Genomic DNA, 20,523 nt, shown 5'->3' on the forward strand with positions numbered 1-20,523 from the left:
GAAAAAAAGGGAAAAAAAGGGAAAAAAAGGGAAAAAAAGGGAAAAAAGTTCTGCTCCACCTCCCCCCCGTCAGCCCAGCCCAGGTTTTACTGTTCCTTGCCGCTTTATTTTCCTTGCAGAAAGAGCTGGAGATCTCCACGAACATTTTTGTTCCCTCTGCCCCTGCCTGGGTTGGCAGGAGGGGTTGCTAAGCACTCATTGTGAGTGTTTGTACACACTCAGCACCAGGTTACCACGAAAATTTGGGAGTCACCCTGGAGGTGACATTTTCATGGATACAAGGTGACTCCCTGAGCAGTTTTCCAGGGGTGCAGGGAAATTCTCGCTCTTTGCAAACGTTGATAGGATTTTTTTTCAGATAATGCCAATATTTTTGTTGTTCTTACAGCCTGCTCTATGAAAAGATGCCAGCAGGGATAGGGAAAATCCTGCCTGGAGTAAAAGTGGGAAGAAGCTGTGCTTTCAAGTGCTGCACATCATTAACTAAATTCATTTGCATCACCCAGGGACAGGGAGGGGGCATGGAGTGAATTTATCCCTGCCATTTGTTTGGAAATGGGGAGTGGATGCAAACCAAGCCTCTCTCTCGGGTGCTCTCAGGGTGGAAGAAACCAACACCCCCCTCCCGTCCAAACCTGACTCCAATGTTGCTTTCCAGGGGTGTCTCACCAAATCTGGAAAATCCTAATTCCAGTGTCCTTAAGGGCTGGGCGATGGGAAGGAATTCTTGAAACACAGGCTCCTGGAGCCACGACGGGGCTGAGTGTGAGAGTGGTTCAGGGGAAGGCTTAACCAGCTGGAGGGCAGAACAACAGCCCTGGTGCTGTATCCTGATCTTGCTTCAGTGGATTTACAGCTGGTTCCTTTCCTGGAATGAAAAGATTAGGATCGCTGGAGCTGCGTGTGCGTCTTCCAGCGAGGAGAAGTAGGTATGCAGCAGCTGTAAAAATAAAGAGCCCTCTCAGGCCATCGTAGTAAAAAGCTTTGGAAGTTCTTGAAGGTGGGGTGGGGTGGGAAAATCCTCAAATTTCCTACCTTTTCTTCTTCTTTTTTTTTTTTTTTTTTTTGGTATTGTGAATTTCAGCCTGCGAGTTTTGAACTTGCTTTGAAAGAAAAGAAAGAGATTTACATGAAACTGGGGGGAAGGCTAAAAATTGCAAAAAGGCTCCTAAATTTCCTGTACTAGTTTGAAAACAAACCAGTGGGAGGCACTAAGTCAGAATAACAATTTAATGGAAATTAAAGAAAAGGGGAAAAAAAAGGTAAAAGAAAACACTGTCAAACTGACAGAGTCAAGGTACAACCTGACACCCTGTTAGGCAGGGTGGTGGTAGCAGTCTGGTAGAATGGTGGCTGCAGTCCTCTGAAGCGGTGATCCTGTAGTAAAACAGTCTGCTCTTCCTCAGGAAGTCCAATGGTGGCTGTGTAGCTCCTGTCCTCTGGAAATCCAGTGGGAAGCCGGTGTCTCTGGTGTTCAGCCTCAGATTATATCCACGATGGGATGCTTGGTTCCTCCCTCTGGGCGGAGCATCTCACAATGGGGTAACGAGTCATGAGGCCAAGTGTTGATTAGGCTCATTAACAGGAGAATAGTCCGGAGGGAGTTATCTCTGAGTCAGGCGGCAGGACAATGATGGGCAATTAACAGAAAGATAGTCTGGGGGGAGGAGGCAAGGAAACACTGCCCCACCTGGTTTCAACGGCTCCTGAGGATGGTAATAGAATACACTGCAACCCAGGACATTTCCTTGAACACTCACAAAAATTGGTTTATTTTTGTCTCTTTCGTCTCATTTTGCTGCCTTTCCCAAGAGCCCTGCTGGTGCTGGAGGGCCCTGCTGCAAGGAACCAAGGCCACAAAACCCGATGAGAGGAATTCCAGAGAAACTTGACAATATTGGACTATGTGCTTGGTTATGTGGTTAGTTCAGCTTGTATCCATGACTTGGGAGCTGAAAACCCATGGGAATCACGGACAGACAATGCAGGTGACCAGGGATTCACCTGTGACTGAACTTGTGATTTCCACTGGAGGAAACAAGAGTGGAATCACGGAATCATTAAGGTTGGCAAAGCCCTCTAAGGTCGTCACCCAGCAGTGCCAAACCCACCACTAACCCATGTCCCCAAGTGCCACATGCACAGACCTTTGGACACTTCCAGGGATGGCTTTTATCTCACCATGGTGAGAGATGACACCAGGATTTACTGGGTCTGAACAACTGGTAAGCCAGCACCACCACAAACTCCCCTCCCAACCCAGATCCAGGATCAGAGAATCAGAGGATTCTCCTACCTGGGGACGTTCCCAGCCCATGAGCTCCAGGGAATGGGATGGTGCCTCCATAGCTGCCAAGCAATGTGGGTTTTCTTGGGATAAGCAAACCATGGTGGTGTCCATCATTAATTTGGTGATTTTTCTGGTGGAATTAGGCTTTTCTGGAAGTGAGAGCTCCCCACCTAAATGCAAATGCTTAATTCCAAGCCCCTGAATTTCCTCATTTGCAACCAAAACCAGGGAGGAACTGCAGGGAAAGTAGAGTGAGCTGAAATGGTTTCTTCCCAGAGATCATTTTATGGAAATACCCCTCTTGCCTATCAATAAGTGAAATCTGCCAACGTCTTTACACACCGAGGTGAAATTCTTAATTGTGAACTCGCATGCTCATTTATTCTGCTGAATTTTGATTCCCTTGGGCCTCTTCTACCTCTTTGTGTACCTCTGGATGTGCCTCCTTGCTCAGGCACATGTGGTAATTCCTTCCAGGAAGGTGCTCCTGGCTCCGAGCTCCATGAGGCTCCATGTGGGCAGGAGGCCACCACAGCACGTGGCACATTTGTTCCTCTCATCTTTGGTCCATTTATTTTCTGGGAATGGAGGCCTGATATCCTGATACCCAAGTACACATCCAGAACCCCTCCTGACTTCCAGAGACAAGTGCCATCTTCTACAGGGAAAAAATTCCTAATAACACTTAAGGAAAGCTGCCCTTGGAAAGTTTCTTGCTGACTTGTGTCAGCAAGAAATCAGTTTATTTTGGGAATTTCCAAAAGTCCATGTTAAAATTCCTCATTCCTCTTCTTACAATGTTATTAATCAACATTTACTTTAAATACAGAAGGACAGTTCTGGAGTTTGCACAATTATTTGTTGTGCAAAACTTCCCCCCCTCCCCTTCCCCCCCCACCCCCAATAATTTTTCACAGCCCCTCACAGAATTTGTTGAGCAACCCCTGAGATTCGAGGCTGGTTTGGACTCAGGCCTAGAAAACAAGCCAAGCAGGATAAATAAAATAAAACATCTGGATGTCTAGCCATCGGAATATCATCAGATATCCTCTGATTCCGAGGGTATCTTGTGTATGGAAGGTAATAATCTGAAGCATTGGGCTGTTCATAACACATAACTCTCCGAAAGAATGTGGAATGAGACACGAAATAATGTTGATCTGTGTTGATTGTCTCGAAAATTTACTGTGGAAAATCATGAGGTCTGTAATGAATAGTTGGATCGCTCGAACAAATGTCTGTGCCAATAAAACCTAAACATACATTTAAAAAACAAAGATAACAGAAGTCAGTCTCGCTGAGCAGAGATGGAGGGAACAATGTGGAGGATAAACACTGTTGAAAGGGGGAAAAAGGCAAATAAGGCTCTAATTAGGGGGAGGGACTGAATAGATTACACAGAAAAAGATAAAAGCAAGGAAACCTAATTGGAAACACAGCAGTGTGGTATCAAACCATCCAAAATATGTTATCTGGGACAAGTGGGGGTTTGGATCTTTCCACAGCGAGGAAAAAGGTTGATGCTCTGGAGTTTAGGAGACAGGAAGCAGAGAGAAGAAAAAATATTAGTCAGGACTAAAATGCCCATTTCCCAAATTGAGAAAGGCCATGTGACCCTTCCCCCATGTGGAAAACTGGAATTTCTTCCTGAATCCTCATGGAAATACAAGAGCACGGAGTGGTGCTCCATGTCCAAGGTGTCCATCAAAGACCTGCAGTTTCTTCAAGTCTTTCAGTGCTGGTGAAAATGAAACCCCAAAGTTCAGCCTGGTGACTTCTCCCACGTCATCTCTCCATGGTGGCCCAGGAACGAGGAGAATTTCCCTGAATTTGGCCAACCCACTGGAGATGTTAACTATGGGCTTTATGGTGTGGAAGCAGGAAGCATCCATGAGTGTTGGTAAAAATAGGATGGAGGAAGACTTTATGTTCAGTTTGGTGTTTGAACAGACACCTTATCGAGGGCTTTGAGGCTCCTTTTGGGACTCAACTCTAAATCCAGGTTCTGAGGAAGGCCGGGACAACTGAAGGAGCAGGAAATTGCTCCCCTGAGGTTATGGCACCTATGTTTATCTTACGTGCTGCAGCTGGAGGCTGGAAAATGTTTGTTCTCTGGAAAATGTTCATTCTCTGGAAAATGTTTGTTCTCTGGAATATGTTTGTTCTCTGGAATATGTTTGTTCAACCCCCAGTACTCTGTGGAATTTTCCTCCTTGGTGTCCTCGTTGTCAGCTTCAGAATAAAAAGCACAAAAGAAGTGGCCCCTTTTTCCCCAAATTCTTTATTTTTAAAGAAAAGGGAAGCTGTTAGATCTTGGAAAACTCTGGTTAATACTGTCTGCCTTTCCTCACTTTCTGTCTCCCAGGGTTGTGATTTCCCTGAATTAAGGCTCCAACTTTGAGTTTGGATCCGTTGAGAGTGAGCAGAGGTTCATGAGACCCCTCAGGTGCCCGAGTCCCGCAGCAGTGGGTTCTTCCTTTGAAGGGCCATTCACAGCTTTGGAAATTTGTTTTTAAAAAAAGAAAATCCGTTTTCCAAATGTCTCCGGGCAGGATTGGTTTGGATGCCGGGCAATGCTGGGCAAATTCACCCCTTGCTGAGGATTCTCCTCATGGATTTGGCTGCTCCCTTTCCAACCAGCCATGCCAGGCAGTGCCAGCTCCTCAGGAATTTCAAACACAGGCATATTTGTGGTCATTTCTCCTTATTTCATATGGCCTTGCTCAGCAGAACTTGGAACATGTTGGCCTCGTGGATTTCTGGCAGGAGGCTGGAGAGCTCTGATCCCTCTAGGAACAGTCTGTCTGTCTGTCTGTCTGTCAATTCTATCTCTATTTTAAACAAGCTCAGCTGTGCCCAGGGTGGGAAATCTGCCTTTGCTTCTCAGGGATCCACATCCAGAGGTGCATCCCCTCACTCAGGAGCAGCTGCCCTGGTTTTCCTGATTTTCCCGTTTATTTTAGTAAACTGGGATCATCTTTGTCATGAGTCCCCTTCAACCTGCTCCATGGATAACTTCTGGAGAGAAGCTGCCTTGCACTTTTGATCTTTTAGAAAGGAAAATAAATTACAAATTTTGAACGTGGCCTTTGCCTCCGCTGTGCTATTCGTAGCAAAATTGTCACAGATGCTTTTCACTCCTTCCCCCCTCTTCCTTTTTTTTCACCCTAAATCTTGATGAATAAACAGTCAAAAAGAGGACAATCTTAGCTTTCCCTGCTGTGTTTTTGAGGGTCAGTGAACAATTCAAACTTTGCAGCACAGTTCACAGCACCTTTGGGGTTGTAAAAAGATCTGACTAATAACGTGGAAATAAAGGTTCATGGCTCTGTTTGCCCCATGATGGCACCAAGTGACCCAACCACTCCAGAGCTGACCGAAAAACCCAATGAGCCAATGGTGAAACATCTCTAAATAAGGAGAGAAAAGACGGATTCTAAAAATGAACCTTGTCTCATCTCAGCATGTGGGAAACTTTTGAGGTTATTGCTGGGGGCCAAATATAAAAAGCAGCTCTCCATATGTTCTCGTGATAGATTTGAAGCAGGGGACCACGCTGTGGTTGAGGTTTGCAGCTCAGATATGGAGTGATCCAGTCGCAGAAAAATTTGGCACAGCAGCCAAAGGTCGGGAACGGCGGCACAGACACAAATGGAACGTTGGGAGTCAGGACAAAGGTTAGGAAGTAGCAAAGGGATCAGACAGCCTCAGGAGCAAGACTCGAACGCAACGTCTGGAGTGACTAATCCATGCACTCTTCCCGGCAGGACACGGGATGGAGTTTGGGTTTAGATTGGATAGTAGGAAAAATGTATCCATGGAAAGGGTGGTCAAGCATTGGACCAGGCTGCCCAGGGAAGTGGTGGAATCACTCCTGTCTCTGGAAATGTTCAAGAAACCTGTAGACAAGACATGGTTTATTGGTGGACGTGGCAGTGCTGAGGCAATGGTTGGACTCGATGATCTGAGAGGTCCTGTCCACCCTTCATGATTTCGTGGTTGTCCCCTCATGGTTCAGCCCCTCCAAGCTGAGTTTTCCTGGGTTCCTGGTGGGAGCTGGCTTGGTTTGCCAGGCTCCCTCCAAATCCCTGCGTGTGGGATCCTCAGTCACCTGTATTGGTGGTCTTCCTTTCTTCCCACTGCCAAGACAACACTTTCCCTGGAAGCCAGAACATAGCGGAGGGAAATTCACATCAGAGGAGGCTTCAGCTCACCTCGTCCAGCCTCTTGCTCAAAGCAGGGTCAGAGATGAGGAGAACTCATGGCCAGTGAGAGGTTGGGTGGGATGAGCTCCAACTTTATGCTCAGTTTTTGTGAAAGGACGATGAAAAGGGACAAAGATTTCTTATCATCTTATCATCTGACATGAAGGAGAGCCTTTCATGAGTCAAGTCGGGTGGCATCCCACTTGTGACCGCCAGCCCTGGGACAAGCAATGATGTCAGGCTGGCAGAATTCCTTGGAACCACTGGAAAAGCCACTGGTTTCAAAATGACCCAAAGCTGTGAAGAAGAGCCCTTGTTTCTCTTGTTCCAGGGATTCTGAATTCAGCATCGCTCATCATTGACAGGGGTGAAATCAAAAGGCAGAATTCTGGGAGCAGAATGACAGATCCAGACCTAAATTAGAGTTAAAGGACAGGGCTGGTGCTGAAGACAACACTGGGTAAGTCTGGGTGCTCTAGGAAGTGTTTTCAAGGTCTCCACTGCTACAAAATTATGGGGTTTTTTGTGGCTTGTTGCACTCTCTGAAGTGTGCAATGGCACCATCCTCATTCTCCAAGTGGGAACTGGGGCTGGTATAAAGGAAAGAGGAGGTGTAATGTTCATTTCAGTCAATAATATCCATCTAAATGAGATCTCTTACATAAGTTAGTCTATTCTATTGTTTCATTTTTCCCTTTAGAGGGCAAATTAGCTGATTCCACAGGAACTTGTCATAAATTAATCTTTATCAGAGCATCCTTCTGAGGATTAGGAATGGAAGAGGGGTGAATCAAAGTGAGCTGAACATTTCAGAATATTACCTCTGATTTGCAAATGTGTTTTGCTGAGAATTCTTTTTCCTACATTAAAGCAATAATTTACTCAGTGATAATAGTGGCAGAAACCTCCAAATTAGTTAATTATTAGGCCTTGGATGCTCCAGGTTCTGATATAAACTCATTTTCCCCTTTGAAGCCTGTAATTTTTATTCTCTGCTCTTGATCACAGGCTTCTTGCTGGGAGCAGATGAGGCTTCAGAACTGGTTACCAGGCTTAGTGTGATGGGTGCTCTTAATGACTCCTGCTCAGTGATTTTTCCAGCTCTGTTAACTCCACTTGACGTCCTGACCTGCTTCTCCCAGATCCACGAAGCTGCCACGTCTCCTTGGATGTCTGTCTTTGCACAGAGCCCTAAGATTTCTCTGAGGCTGAGTTATCAGCTGGTTTTCATCTCATTTCAATTTTTTTATTATTAATATTCCCCCACCCCTGCTTTCCTGGGCTTTTGTTTAGATCCAGAAGAATCAGTAAATATCCCAGCAAAAGGCATTCCTGGAAGGTTGGGGTGCATGGAGCCACACGAGCCATTAAAAGTGTCTGCAGGGCACAGTTCCCAGGCCATGGACGTGGGGGTGGGATTTCTCTCATTTTAATATCAGATGTCTGCAAATTATTGAGGTCTGTGCAAGTCACTCAGTTCTGCCTTTACAGCCTCCAGACACCCCTTCCCTCCCCAGCCTCCAGATTTGATTTCATTCAAGGTCTCTATAAACCGGTTTAAAAGAAAAATAAAAGAGAAGCAAACCAACCAAAACCACCCCAAATGGGTTTTGCTTTGCAGCAGGTAGACTTTGAAGGCTGTCAGACAGGGCTGTCTCTGGGCATCTCAGGGATTTTTAAAATCAATTTTACTTCCAGCTGCTCTCTCCTCTCCTAAGTTTTCCTCACCAGAGACTCTCTTAACCCCAGCCCATTCCAGCTGACTTCAAGCCCTGCAAGTCAAATAAAGAGCAGCTACACTTTCAGCAAAGTAGGGGCAGTTCTGGTTTAATTCAAAATGGAAAGCCAGGTGCTTTAAGTGCACTTTGCAAGAGGGGGTTAAGTTACAAAAATAAACTTCCTCGCCCTGGCACAAGCTCGTGGAGAAGGAGCAAAAGAAAAATTATGCTCATCCAATTCTATACAGCTTGGCAGGAGATGGGAAAAGCAGAGCAGGGTTTCTAGGAAAGCTCAGGGAGAGTCACTGCTTAGAAAGCTGATCTGGTGAATTTTGTTTTTTACTTTTTTTTCATTTTTTTTTCTTTCCTGGATTCTCACAAAACCGCACAGGCCAGGAGGGATTGACTGCAGTGTCTGCCGCAGCGCACCGGTCCAGAAAGAAGCTTTGTGCAGATGATGCTCTGTGTGCTGAGCGTTTCTGTGGCCCTGTGTGAAGAGATAAAAAGAAAGTCCCCAAGTGCAAAGAGCACCAAAATCCTCTTAGAAGTTCCAGCCACGTGGGAAGCCAGACACAGCCCGTGGATGTCTTTATCTATACTGGCAGTTAAAAAAATATTTAAGTTATGACCTTAAAATGAGAGTCAAGTCTCTCCAGATCCCTTGGAAAGACAAGGATCGGTTTGGGAGGTGCGAAACCCATCCCATTCCACTTTTCTCTCAAGCTCTTCTCTTCCTGAGAAGCATCTGGACCTTCTCCAGGTGTCCATGGGCCTGGTTATCCAGGAGCACTCATCCAGGTCTCTGCTCCTGCTTCTCCAAGGAATTTGGTGCGTACTGATAAAGAGGGTTGGGATCCTTGTGGGATTTTGCTTCACATCCCTGAGCGCTGCATGAAGGGGTTGGGCCTTTTCCTCTCGTACAGGCATTGACTGTGATCCTCTGGAATAGGTGAAATCCAGGGGAACAAGGATTCCTTGAGCATTTTTTCCATCATGACCCCATCAGCAAAATGGAAACTCACGGAGAATTAATTTCTGGATATTTGATATTGAGAAATAAGTATGATGTGGGTAAATCAGCAAATGCTGAAGTTTAAAGATAGCTCTGCACAAAAATAAAACTTCATGGGTGCTTTGGTTTTCAGGAGCATCTCAGATGGTGTTGAACACCTTTGTTTGGGCAAGGGAATAAAGGCCTTTAATCACCATGATCAGCTTGGAGAAAGGGGAAATAAGCCTCCCTTTAAAAAAGCTGGAAGGTTGAAAATTGTTCCAACATTTTGAGGGCCTGACCATGCCCTCAATCCCACTGGGAAGATGGAGCAGTAATCACAGGATTTTTTCTCTTGCATATTCCACATAATGAAGGAAAAACAAGGTAAGAGCACATGGATACAGCCAGAATGGGGAAATCCAGGGACTGCAGGAGTTGTTGTCCCAGTCTTTATCTGGAGGGATTTTTAGGCATCCCTTGCTGTGGAAGACAAGTAAATAGGAGGAAACATCAGGCTTCTTTTAAAAAGAAAATCAAGCCTCAATCCTCAGAGGTGCAGAAGAAACCTTAAAGAGGCAAAATGGCAGAAAATTCCAGTATGAGAAGGCAAATAAAGAGCCTACATTTATTTTTGCAGAAGTCTGATGAAGTTTAAGTCCATAATAAGCCCGGGGTGGGAGGGGGGAAGGCAGCGAGAGGGGCTGACTCATGTTTTTTGAATGTTTGGGGTTAGCACCAGTGTGTTTGGTGAATTCTTCTGTGTACTTAATATGTGTGAAGGAAATTATAATTGGTCCATAGATGATTTGTTAACTAAAAATAGGGGCTAAAGCTGTAAAAATATTTGTAACATAAAATTTCAGCAGCTCTTCATCATTCTTTAGCGCTTTCCCCAAACACGTTGCGAACTATGGGGTCTCTAAACACCTCTCCAGGGTAATTTATTGGAGGGCTGATGGCAAAGCTGAAGATGAATTTCAGCACTTGGGGTGAGATCTGCAAAGGCAGCTGAACCAGATGAGGACCTACCAAGGTAATGGAGCAACTCCTTCTCCATCACAGCGTGGAATTCCCTCCCTGACCTCGGTGTTGTCACCCTGCCAGCATCTTTTGTGCCATTAGAAATTTTTATTTCTGAGTGAGGGAGCAGCAGCTGAGGTTTGGTTGTCTGGACAATCTCCCTTTGGTGTCCCCAAAGCAAGAAACTCATCCCAGGATTTGCTACTCACCATTTTATCTTTCCAGCCCTAATTTTCCGTGCCGTTTTCATATTTTGAACAACTTTCTGCCCATGTTTGGCCACTTCTTCCTTTGAAAAAATAACAAAAAAACCTTTTTGGACACCCCTTTTTCATGCAGCCCAAACAGGAATGTTCCCAGATGTCCTCAGCAAACTTTCCATGAGAGAGGAACCTCGAGTGAGTCAGCTCTGTGTGGTCTCACTCGTTACGTGGCACATCACCTCATTTTTTTGGGTACACGTAGGGAAAGTCGCAGGGTGAAGCTGGAATTGATTGAAAGTCCAGTTGAACTTGGTGGAAAAATTCCTCTCTTGACCTTCCCAAGCTTTGGCTGCTTTCCAGGCTCATGATGTTCACACCTCCTTAATGCAACCCCCGGCACTTGAGTCATGTCGAGCTGGGGCGGGGGAAATGTCAGGTAATGCGGCCTCAGCAGCCACCCTGGAGGGGACTCAGCTTTTCCCAGCTCTGCCACACTCCAGCCTGGAGTTTATGACGTGCTCCTTGTCCCAGTGCATCCCAACCGAGCAGCGGATTTTACTCTGCCTGGGACGGGAGATCGCAGAACGTGAGCTGCCCCCAACACCTCGCCCTTGACCTCAGCCTTGCTCCCGCTCCTCTCCACGAGCTCTGCCCCCTCCCAGCCATGCTCCCCCCTCCTCTTCCTCTCCCCAGTCCCATGACAACGCCGTGGCTGGCTCCAAAAATCTGTCAGCTGCAGTTCCTACTCCCTGAAATTATGGGCGATGGTTTGAGGCCTGCTCAGTGTTACCTCCCTGTCACTTCTCATTTGCCCTTTATTAATAGGTGGATGAACTTGAGCAAATCCCACAAATTCCTCTGCTTTGCCCTTTTTGCCTTTCCATCTCATCTCTCTTTTGCTGCTCTGCCCTCTCAACCAACCCCTTCTCCCCCTTCACACCCAAGTAAAAAATCAAGATTAAAACCACTGTCCCTTAACCAGTTTTCACGTGTGAAAACAATCTTCACATCAAGGGTATTTCTTCTTGCAGAAGGAGTGGAGAACTTGGGAGGCAACTTATCTGGCAATGGGAGCACCCTGCTAACAGTCAGCTAATTTAATTTTTAATTTCAGTCTCCACAATGGGGTCATGAAGGCAAAAAGATGAAGAAATCCTTGTCCCCCTTGCTGTCACCTATTCCATAGGTCCAGAGCAGATGCCTGCGCCAGAGGAAGACACAGCCTCCACATCCAGCATTCAGCAATGGAATTTTTTCCTTTAGGGGAATTCTGCTGCTTGAAGGCACTGGATTGAATTACAGGACACATCTTTACTTGGGATGAAATCAGAACTTACTTGGATCCACATGACCTGACAAGCCAACCCTCACCTATCCGGGTAATCATCCATCCATTCCCTCCCTGTATTGCCTGGGGATGTCCAGCATGGTCTGGTTTGAGTAGAACTGTGTGACTGATGTCAAAACATAGGGGAGTAATTTGGAGGAGAGAAGTTGGAATCGTGGATGAACCACAAGCTGGTTGTCCCATGGATGGAATGGCACAGCAGTGGGAAGCCAGCGTCCAGCAGTGCTGGAGTCAATGGTTTCCTGAAGTCAGAAATCACAGGAAACAGCAAATTCTGTCCCAGATGGACCCAGGAGATTGTTTGGTGTGAACCTCAGGCTTTAAAAAGAGAGTAAACGGACATTTCATTAAATAAAAAAAGTTGCTAGGCAAAAAATAAGAAAATAAATATTTTATGAAATAAAGAAAATACTAAATAAAAAATCCCTCGCATTACAGTTTTATGTTTGACCCAATTTTTCAAGAAGCAAGGCCACCATTATCCATCATCTTTGCATTGACCTAAAATAAAAAATAATATTTTATTGTTTTCTTTAGAAAAGAAACATCACCCAGCCATCAGCATCCCCATCCCTGGAGGTGTCCAAGGCCAGGCTGGATGGGGCTTGAAGCAAGCTGGGATAGTGGAAAGTGGAATGAGATGATCTTTGAGGACCCTTCCAACCCAAACCATTCTGGGATTCTGTGAAAAGTGGTTTTTAAAGGCAGCATTTGGTTCTGGATTTCTGCAGTCGTGACCCATTTGGAACTCCCATCCCATCAAATCCCTTTCCACCCACTGAGGAAGGAGGGAATTCAGACCATGGAGGTTGTCCTGCTCAGCCTGTGAGAGATTGTTGGCTTTTTTGGAATCTGAGCTCGTTGGATGCATGGGATGAAGTGCTTTAAAAAATCCGTTTGATTTTATTGTTGAATTTATCAGGGTTTAATAACTCACCTGGGTAAAAATCCAACCTCTATGATCCTTGTGTGTCCCTTCCAACTCAGGAGATTCCATGATTCGATGATTGTCTCAACAACATGGCTGCAAAAAAATTAAATTAATTATTTAGTTAATCAAAACCAACAAATATTTCAGTTCTTTTGGCATAAATGGGACATTTTCTTCTGTAATTAAGGACCTCCCTTAACTTCCATGTGAGCCCTTAAGCGTGGGCTTAACCTGCAGCTCCTCCTCAGATTCTTTGCCCAACCAAAGCTTTGGTATCAATTATTTTTCTGCTTCCCCCTCATCATTTCTCATCCCTTTCCTCATCTGCTCCTTCTAATCTCACCTTGTTTTGTATAAATAAACCCTAAATCGATGTCATTTGTCTTTGCTATGGATAATTGTTCATGTTGAACCAGTTTTGCTGTTTTGTTAGAGTTTTAGGCAACCCGAAAGATCCAGGTGCAGAAAGCCGGAGCTCAGCGGCTTGAAACCAACATGTGGATGGATCCAGTCAAATTCACATTAATTAACTCTACTTCTTAACTGTTCTCCTGCATTTTGTCCCCCCACCTGTTGCTCCTTTGTTAAATAAAAACATTATCTTGGTTCACTCTGTTTAAATTTGCTTTTAGGCTGACACAGAACTGAGGTGGGTTTTGCTTGGCAAAGTAAAATATTGCAAAGTTTGCTGAAAACTCAGATTTCCATGTGATTTCTTTTGTATTTTGCCCTCACAGGTGAATTCAACTCAGATCTACAAATGAGGTGAGTCTAATTTCAACTCCTGACTACTTTATCAGTAAGGTGACAAATTTGCTGGAACAGTTTCCTGAGGATATTTGTTTTCTTTTCCCCACTTCTGCTGAGAGTTGGGACATTATTTTTCTGTGGAAAGGCCACTTCCAGCTGAAACAGCTCCAGGCTTTGCTAAAATACAAATTTGTTTAAATGACTTCTACAGAAAAAGAAATAACAAAGACACCCCCCGAAAACAACAGGACCTCGATCAAAATTTGGTTCCTCGGGCTTCATTAACAGCTTTGCCACAAGTTCCCTCTGTAACTTGGGAATGTGATGTTGCCTCTTTACCTTACTTATGAATTGATGGAAAATATGAAAAACGCTGCCTTTGTCTCATTGCTCTGCGCTGGCCATCCTGCACTGATCCGTACAAGTTTTATAATAACTGTGGGCAATTAAGTGTCACTTAAGGGTCCCTTTATGAAGGCAGAATAGTGCATACATTTCTATTTCTGTATCTATAAGAATCCAGCCTTTCATCTCTTGGTGCCTTGATCTGTAATGACCATGAGAATTCCTGCTTTGTCCCTGAGCTCTTTGATCCAGGGAGATTTCCAGCTCCATCACTTTTGGGAGCCCCTGGCTGAGTGAGGACTTTGTTCTTTGTTGGACCTGCCACAACATTCCCTATTTCCTAAAACACAGCAGATGTTGAGACTCTCACTGTAAGGTAGAGCTGGAAGCACCCGTGGCCCATTCAGTGTCCAAAGCTCAATGGGCTCCTCTTAGGAAGTGGCAATTAAAATTATATATTACTGACATGCTTTGGGGTTTCGCCGCTGGGTAATTTTCTGAAAGCTGCTGGAGAACAGAAGATCCCCTTTCCTTTCTGGCTTCTCTGCCACACTCATATTTCACAACAGCAACATCTCAACCTTTCTGCACAGATGGACACACAGAAAATTGCTGAGGCTGGGACTTGCCTTCAGCAGAAAATTGAGCTCTGCTAACTTGGATCTTTTTTGTGCACGTGAACCAGAAGGAGAAATCAATTTGCTTTTCTGCGGAGTTTAAATCCTGTTTGGGATAGAGGAAGAAGGACCCCCAATGGAGAAACGAAGGGTGGGTGCCACCACAGGTCATCATTACAAAATAATAATATAAATTTAATAATAGAAAAGACTTTTTCTGCTCCAAAATCATGCTCCAGGTTCCATCAGCTCTGCTACCTGCACTCAAATTCCTGCTGCCATCAAATCCCAAGGTTCAGATGAAATATTCTGGTGCAGATCCATCTCTTTTTCGATTTTCAGAGCCTGGCAGACCCATGATGATGCTGAAGTGAATTGTCCAAAGACAGAAAAATCGCCAGCTTGCTTTTAAAATATTTTCCTATATTTTCCTCTTCACCTTCAGAATATGGAATAATAATTAAAATATATGGAAACGAGGAAAAGAAAAGCAGCTAAGCAGAAACTGCATTTTACTTCCTGATTTCTTACCGCCGAAATTACGACGCCATACAGGGAGAGAAGGAAAGGAAGAAAATAACTTTTTTCTGTGAATTTTCGCCAACTTAAACTGATTTTTTTTTTTGAGTAGTTGGTACCATGAGGCACCGTGCATGAGGCACGGTGATGCTGAACATCACTTTGTTGTGCAGGTGACAGGCTCTGGCCTGAGCACATGGGTAAATCCCATAGCCTGACACAAACTCCAAATAATTATAGGCCAGACCATACCTGAAAACTACTTGGCCACAGACAGATTTGTATCTCCCTGGCTTAGTGACAGGAGGGAAACCAGCCCTGTCTGCCCCAGATTTCCACCTGTGAGTGATTTACCTGCCTCACTGGGAGGTTATGAGGCAGCTCTAACAAACCCAGACTTCTGCCAGTCCCTTTTCTCCTGGAACTCGGCAGCTTTCCCGGGAAGGGTCTCTCCAGTCCCTTTTCTCCTGGAACTCAGCAGCTTTCCCGGGGAGGGTCTCTCCAGGACCGTCTCGCTGCTGTAAGCTGAGCCAGTCGGGCAGGAGGTTTTAGGCTGCCTGAGGAATTCGGAGGAAGGGTTTCTAAGCTCCTCAGTGCGTAAGCCATGCGAGCATATGGCCATAAATCCCATAAGCTTGGGCACTTAGTGGTGATACAATAGCACTTGATGGGCTCCTCGGGATAATGCTGCTCTAATGGAAGGGGGATGCAGCAGGGAAGGGCTGGAGCCTCGGGGGCGGCTCCACGGGCTTCGCTGTCTCAGGAAAAGTGGCAAATGTCCGCTTTCCGCACAGCAATTCCTCTGGGCAGCTGCTTTTTAGAGCCCCCGACGCAGAGACGGAGCTCTCGGCATCGTCTGACAGGAGGAGGTTTGGGGAGAGCGGTCCTGATGTCCCCGGGGCACAGATGAGCTTTCCCCTTGCCTTCCCCTCTTATCCCTTGGCTGAGGACGGAGAGTCTGTTCATCCCTCCCTGCTCCTCCAAAGCGTGGCTCAGAAGATCAGAGGATCACAGAATATCCTGAGTTGGACGGGACACACCGGGATCATCCAATCCAACTCCTGACCCTGCGCAGGACGATCCCAGAAATCCCACCCTGGTCCTGAGAGCGTTGTCCAAACACTCCTGGAGCGCTGGCAGCTTTGGGAATGTGACCATTCCCATGGGAGTGCCCGACCACCCTCTGGGGGAAGAACCTGTTCCTGACATCCCACCTAAACCTCCCTGGCACAGCTCCAGCCGTTCCCTCGGGTCCTGGCGCTGCCGCAGAGGGATCGGAGCTGCCCCTCTGCTTCCCCTCGTGAGGAAGCTGCAGACCGTGGTATTTGGGCTCTGTGTTTTGTGTTGGGTGCCGTGAGCATCAGCATCCCAAAATACCACCCCTCGTGCCAAACACCAGACACCAGAAAGGATTTTTTTTCCGATTCGCTTCTATTTGGTTACGAGCCGATCGTGGCATTTCCTAGCGGGGCTTGCTGAGCAGCACCACCCCCTTCCTCCCCTCTCAGATGTCCCGGGGCTGAAGGGGCTAATCCTTTACATTAACCAGCCCATTAACCATTGTGCCTGTAAAAACACCCAGCCTGTCACAATGACTTCTGGCTCTGTTCCCTCCTGCCCATCAACTTGATCGAAGATAATGTGTAAGGGGATAGCTCGGCCGCGGCGTGCTGTTGACACTGGGAAGAAAGATCCCGGGGCTGAAGTGCCACTCAGGTTACAGATGAGCTGGAAAATCCACCCACTCCTGAGAGTGGTGACAGCTTTGTACACAAACTCCTGCTGCCCGCGATCCCGCGATCGCAGGGGCTGCAACTCTGCAAGGGCTTGACAGGCAGGGCTTTGAGGGAGGCAGCAGGGACGGGCTGGGGGGATGCTGCTGGGGTCAGCTGGATCAGCTCTTTTTAAACCTTGGTGTTGGAGCATGAGTGGAACAAGTTATCAGCTTAACTCGGGGATCTGCTCACGCAGCCACAGCATCGGGGCCAGCAGGGTCCCGTCCGGGACAGCGGCACCCCACGCTCCACTGCTTCGCCTCACAGCAAGAGTTTTATAAATACTTCAGTATTAACTTTTTTTTTTTAACTTTGCCAGCTGGGTCATCTCTTTTTAAAGCTTGATGTTGGAGCATGACTGGAATAAGTTATCAGCTTAAGAGAAATCAAAGGCGGGGATCTGCTCACCCTCCTCTTTGGGCTGGGCCAGTGGAGGAGCTGGATGCACAACAACACTGTGGTGGCCGTGAGTTGCTCTTGCAAACACTCCACGCTGTGGTGGATGATTCCTAAAAGCCATCCCTGAGATGTGTGGCAGAGTTTTAGCATCCCAGTCAAGGCACTGGGACCAGCAGCGTCCGGCAGAGAAGTCCTGCCTTGTCCTCTCTGACACCAACACTCCACACCCCACTGCTTCATCCCACAGCAGCAGTTTTATAAATGCTTCAAGGCAAGGCTTCAACATTAACTTTGTTTTCTAACCTTGCCAGTTATGTCAGCTGGGTCAGCTCTTTTTAAACCTTGATGTTGGAGCATGAGTGGAATAAGTTACCGGCTTAAGAGAAGTGAGATGAGGGGATCTGCTCACCTTTCTTTTTGGGAAGGGCAGATGGAGGAGCTGGATGCACAACAGCGCTGTGGTGGCCATGAGTTGCTCTTGCAAACACTCCAGGCTGTGGTGGATGATCCCTAAAAGCCATCTCTGGGATGTGTGGCACTCTGCTCCCAGACTTTTGGCATCCAACCCAAGGCCTCAGGACAAGCCCTGCCTTGTCCCGTGCCTCTGACACCAACACTCCACTGCTTCGCCTCACAGCAGGACTTTTATAAATGTTTTAAGGCAAGCCTTCAATATTAACTTTTTTTTAAACTTTTCCCCCCAAAAGTGTGTTTTTCTGATTTTTTTCCATGGGAAAAGGTTAAAAAGTCAGCTTCCAACCTGCGGTGGCTCAGCCCGAAGCAGAACATTTCAGTTTTATCAGCTGGCATGGAGGGATCTGTTTCAAATCATTTTTGACAGCATATTGAGCTGCATTTCTATCCCAGCTTGAAGCTGGCCCGCCCATTGTCATTCCCTTTCTCTGGAAACAACTCGCTTTTCTCCCTCTGAAACCCAGGTGAAAGAGCGGAGTGGGGGAATCACTGGAACGTGAACTCGGCTCGGAGGAGAAGAAGACAGGGACTTGGATTTTCAGGATGTGGATCCGACAAAGGAGCAGTTTGATTTTCAGCTGATCTGAGAACAGCCCCTGCAGCCAGGTTGGATAAACTGAAACACAACGCTGCATAAATTCTGCATGTCCCTTACCTCGGACATTTATTCACCAGCAGCCATGGCCAGACTTCACTGGCAGCTGTGACACTCCATGAAACAGCAAGAATATGGAATAAAGGCCTCTGAGTGCTCCAGGCTTCCCCAGGAAGGATGCAATATGTTGGGGTTAGGTGCAGTTTTTAGAATAGAAGCTCTCAGAGAAGGATTATTCATTGGAATAGTGGAAAATTATTGAAATGGAAAAAATTGACCAGAACTGACTTTATATTTTTTCATGCACGGCCCTTCACTGCTGATGTGGCAGCTCCTCTTACAAAGGCAGAGAATGGAGTAATAGAAAATTATCACTGGTTTTCCCAGAGAAGCTGTGGCTGCCCCTGGAAGTGTCCAAGGCCAGGTTGGACGGGGCTTGGAGCACCCTGGGATAGTGGGAGGTGTCCCTGCCCATGGCAGGGGGTGGAACAAGATGAGTTTTAAGGTCCCTTCCAATCCAAACCACTCCATGATCCTGATTCTGTGATTTAAAGAGTCTGGAGATTGTTGTGACTCCGAGTGTGGGAGATGGGGGCAAAGAAATAGCTTTGTCAAATGAATACTCTGCTCAATAAATTCTTTTTCCAATGGTTCATGTAGAAATAAAAGGGACTGATGGTAGATCTCTGATTCCCTGAGTCAAGATGTCTCCGTTTAGTTGCTCCCAACTTTGTGTCAGGAGCAGGAGCGGTGTTTCCCTGCTCTGGCCCCATCACCCATGAAGAGTTAATGGGTCGTGATGTGATGCCAAACACTTCATTTCAGCAGTTTGGACGGGAACCAGCAGCTCAAGTGAAGAGCACTTTAGAACCCAAGCTCAAACTTGCTGGTCCTGTTTTACCCTCAAAAAAAAGCTGGTTTTAGTGTTTCCTCTGCATGTCCAGTCTGATAAAACCCTGCCTCTCCCTGCTGTATCTGCTGGTTGCAACGAGATTCTTTCCCCAAAGGGCGGAGATCTTGCAAACTCCATGAGGAAACATCTGGAAGGTGGTGAGCAAGCAGTGCAAGGTGCACTCAGCTGATTTCAGCACCTTATTTCCCTCTTTAATGGGTGCTGAGGAGAACTAATTTCCTAGAATGAACTTCCTAAAGCCAGAATTGCCAGTGATATCTGCCCTTATCAGATGGAAATAATAAAGGAAGAGATGCCTGGAGATCATCAGTGCTCAATCCCCCTACCTGGGGATGCACTTTAGGGGAGTGAAGTGCTGATAAATCTCTTTCCTTACCCTGGGGAGGAAAATAGGTGCTGGTCAGTCTGATAATATTTGTTTTATCACTTTATATATTTATAATTCCATTCACTAAGGACACTGGGCATTACATGGATAGGTAACAACAGCAATTCATCTTTGGAGACCTCAGTGAGAAAGGTTAGGTTGAGGAAGATTGAGAGAGGGAGAGAGATTTGGAAAAATAAAATAACACAGAAAGCTGCAGCATCGCATTTCCAGCACTTCATCCTGGAATCTGGAGAAACATGGGGACTTTTGTTTTATAGATGCAGGAATTCGACTTTATTTTTGTTCCCTTCTCTCCCTTTAACAAGGAATCCTGAGTTGAACTCCTTGCCTGCTTACGGCACTCTGCCTTTGGCTGGCTCCCCCAGGCTTTTCCCTGCAAACCCTGGAGTGAATTGTTTAATCCCCTGGACGGGAGTTAGGGAAGCTCTGGAGCAGCTCGTTCCGTCCCTGGCAGAGCCTGGGCCAGCCCACGAGTGTTCCCGACTCCATCGGGATCCATTTCCCTGGCGGGGTCGAGCGCGTGCTCCCACATTCCTTTGGTCACAGGGGCGTAGGAAATGATCCCACTGCTCCACTTACATAAGGAAATGCCCTGGCAGAGCCAGCCTTGATTTTGTCATTCAATTTCGATGCCTCCTCTCTCCTCCTCCCTTTTTTCTGCTGCTTGTAAAAGCAGCCACGAGGCCGCCGCAGGAATCGTTAATCTGGCGAGGTGGGGAGGTCTCCATGCAAATGTTGCTGACTTGGGCTTTCAGCAGAGGACTTTTCTAGCCTGGGCTCTCCCCTCCAGGGCTTGGGGCTCAGTGCTGGTGGACACAGGAGAGGACTTGGCCCGACGAAATGTAGGAGTTGCTGGTTCCAGTAACCACTGGCTCCAAGCAAAGACAGAAAGCCAGGAGGGGAGGCATCGGGGTGAGGGAGGAATTTCCACCACAGCGTGATGTTGGCTTTGTGATTCAATACAATCAACTTGTGGGGATTTTATTTCTCCTTCTCCTTCTCCTTCTCCTTCTCCTTCTCCTTCTCCTTCTCCTTC

The sequence above is a fragment of the Corvus kubaryi genome, unplaced genomic scaffold (assembly GCF_017639235.1).
Source record: "Corvus kubaryi isolate FWS band 111438036 unplaced genomic scaffold, C.kubaryi_AGA036_p1.0 37398, whole genome shotgun sequence".
In the NCBI taxonomy this organism is placed as follows: Eukaryota; Metazoa; Chordata; class Aves; order Passeriformes; family Corvidae; genus Corvus; species Corvus kubaryi.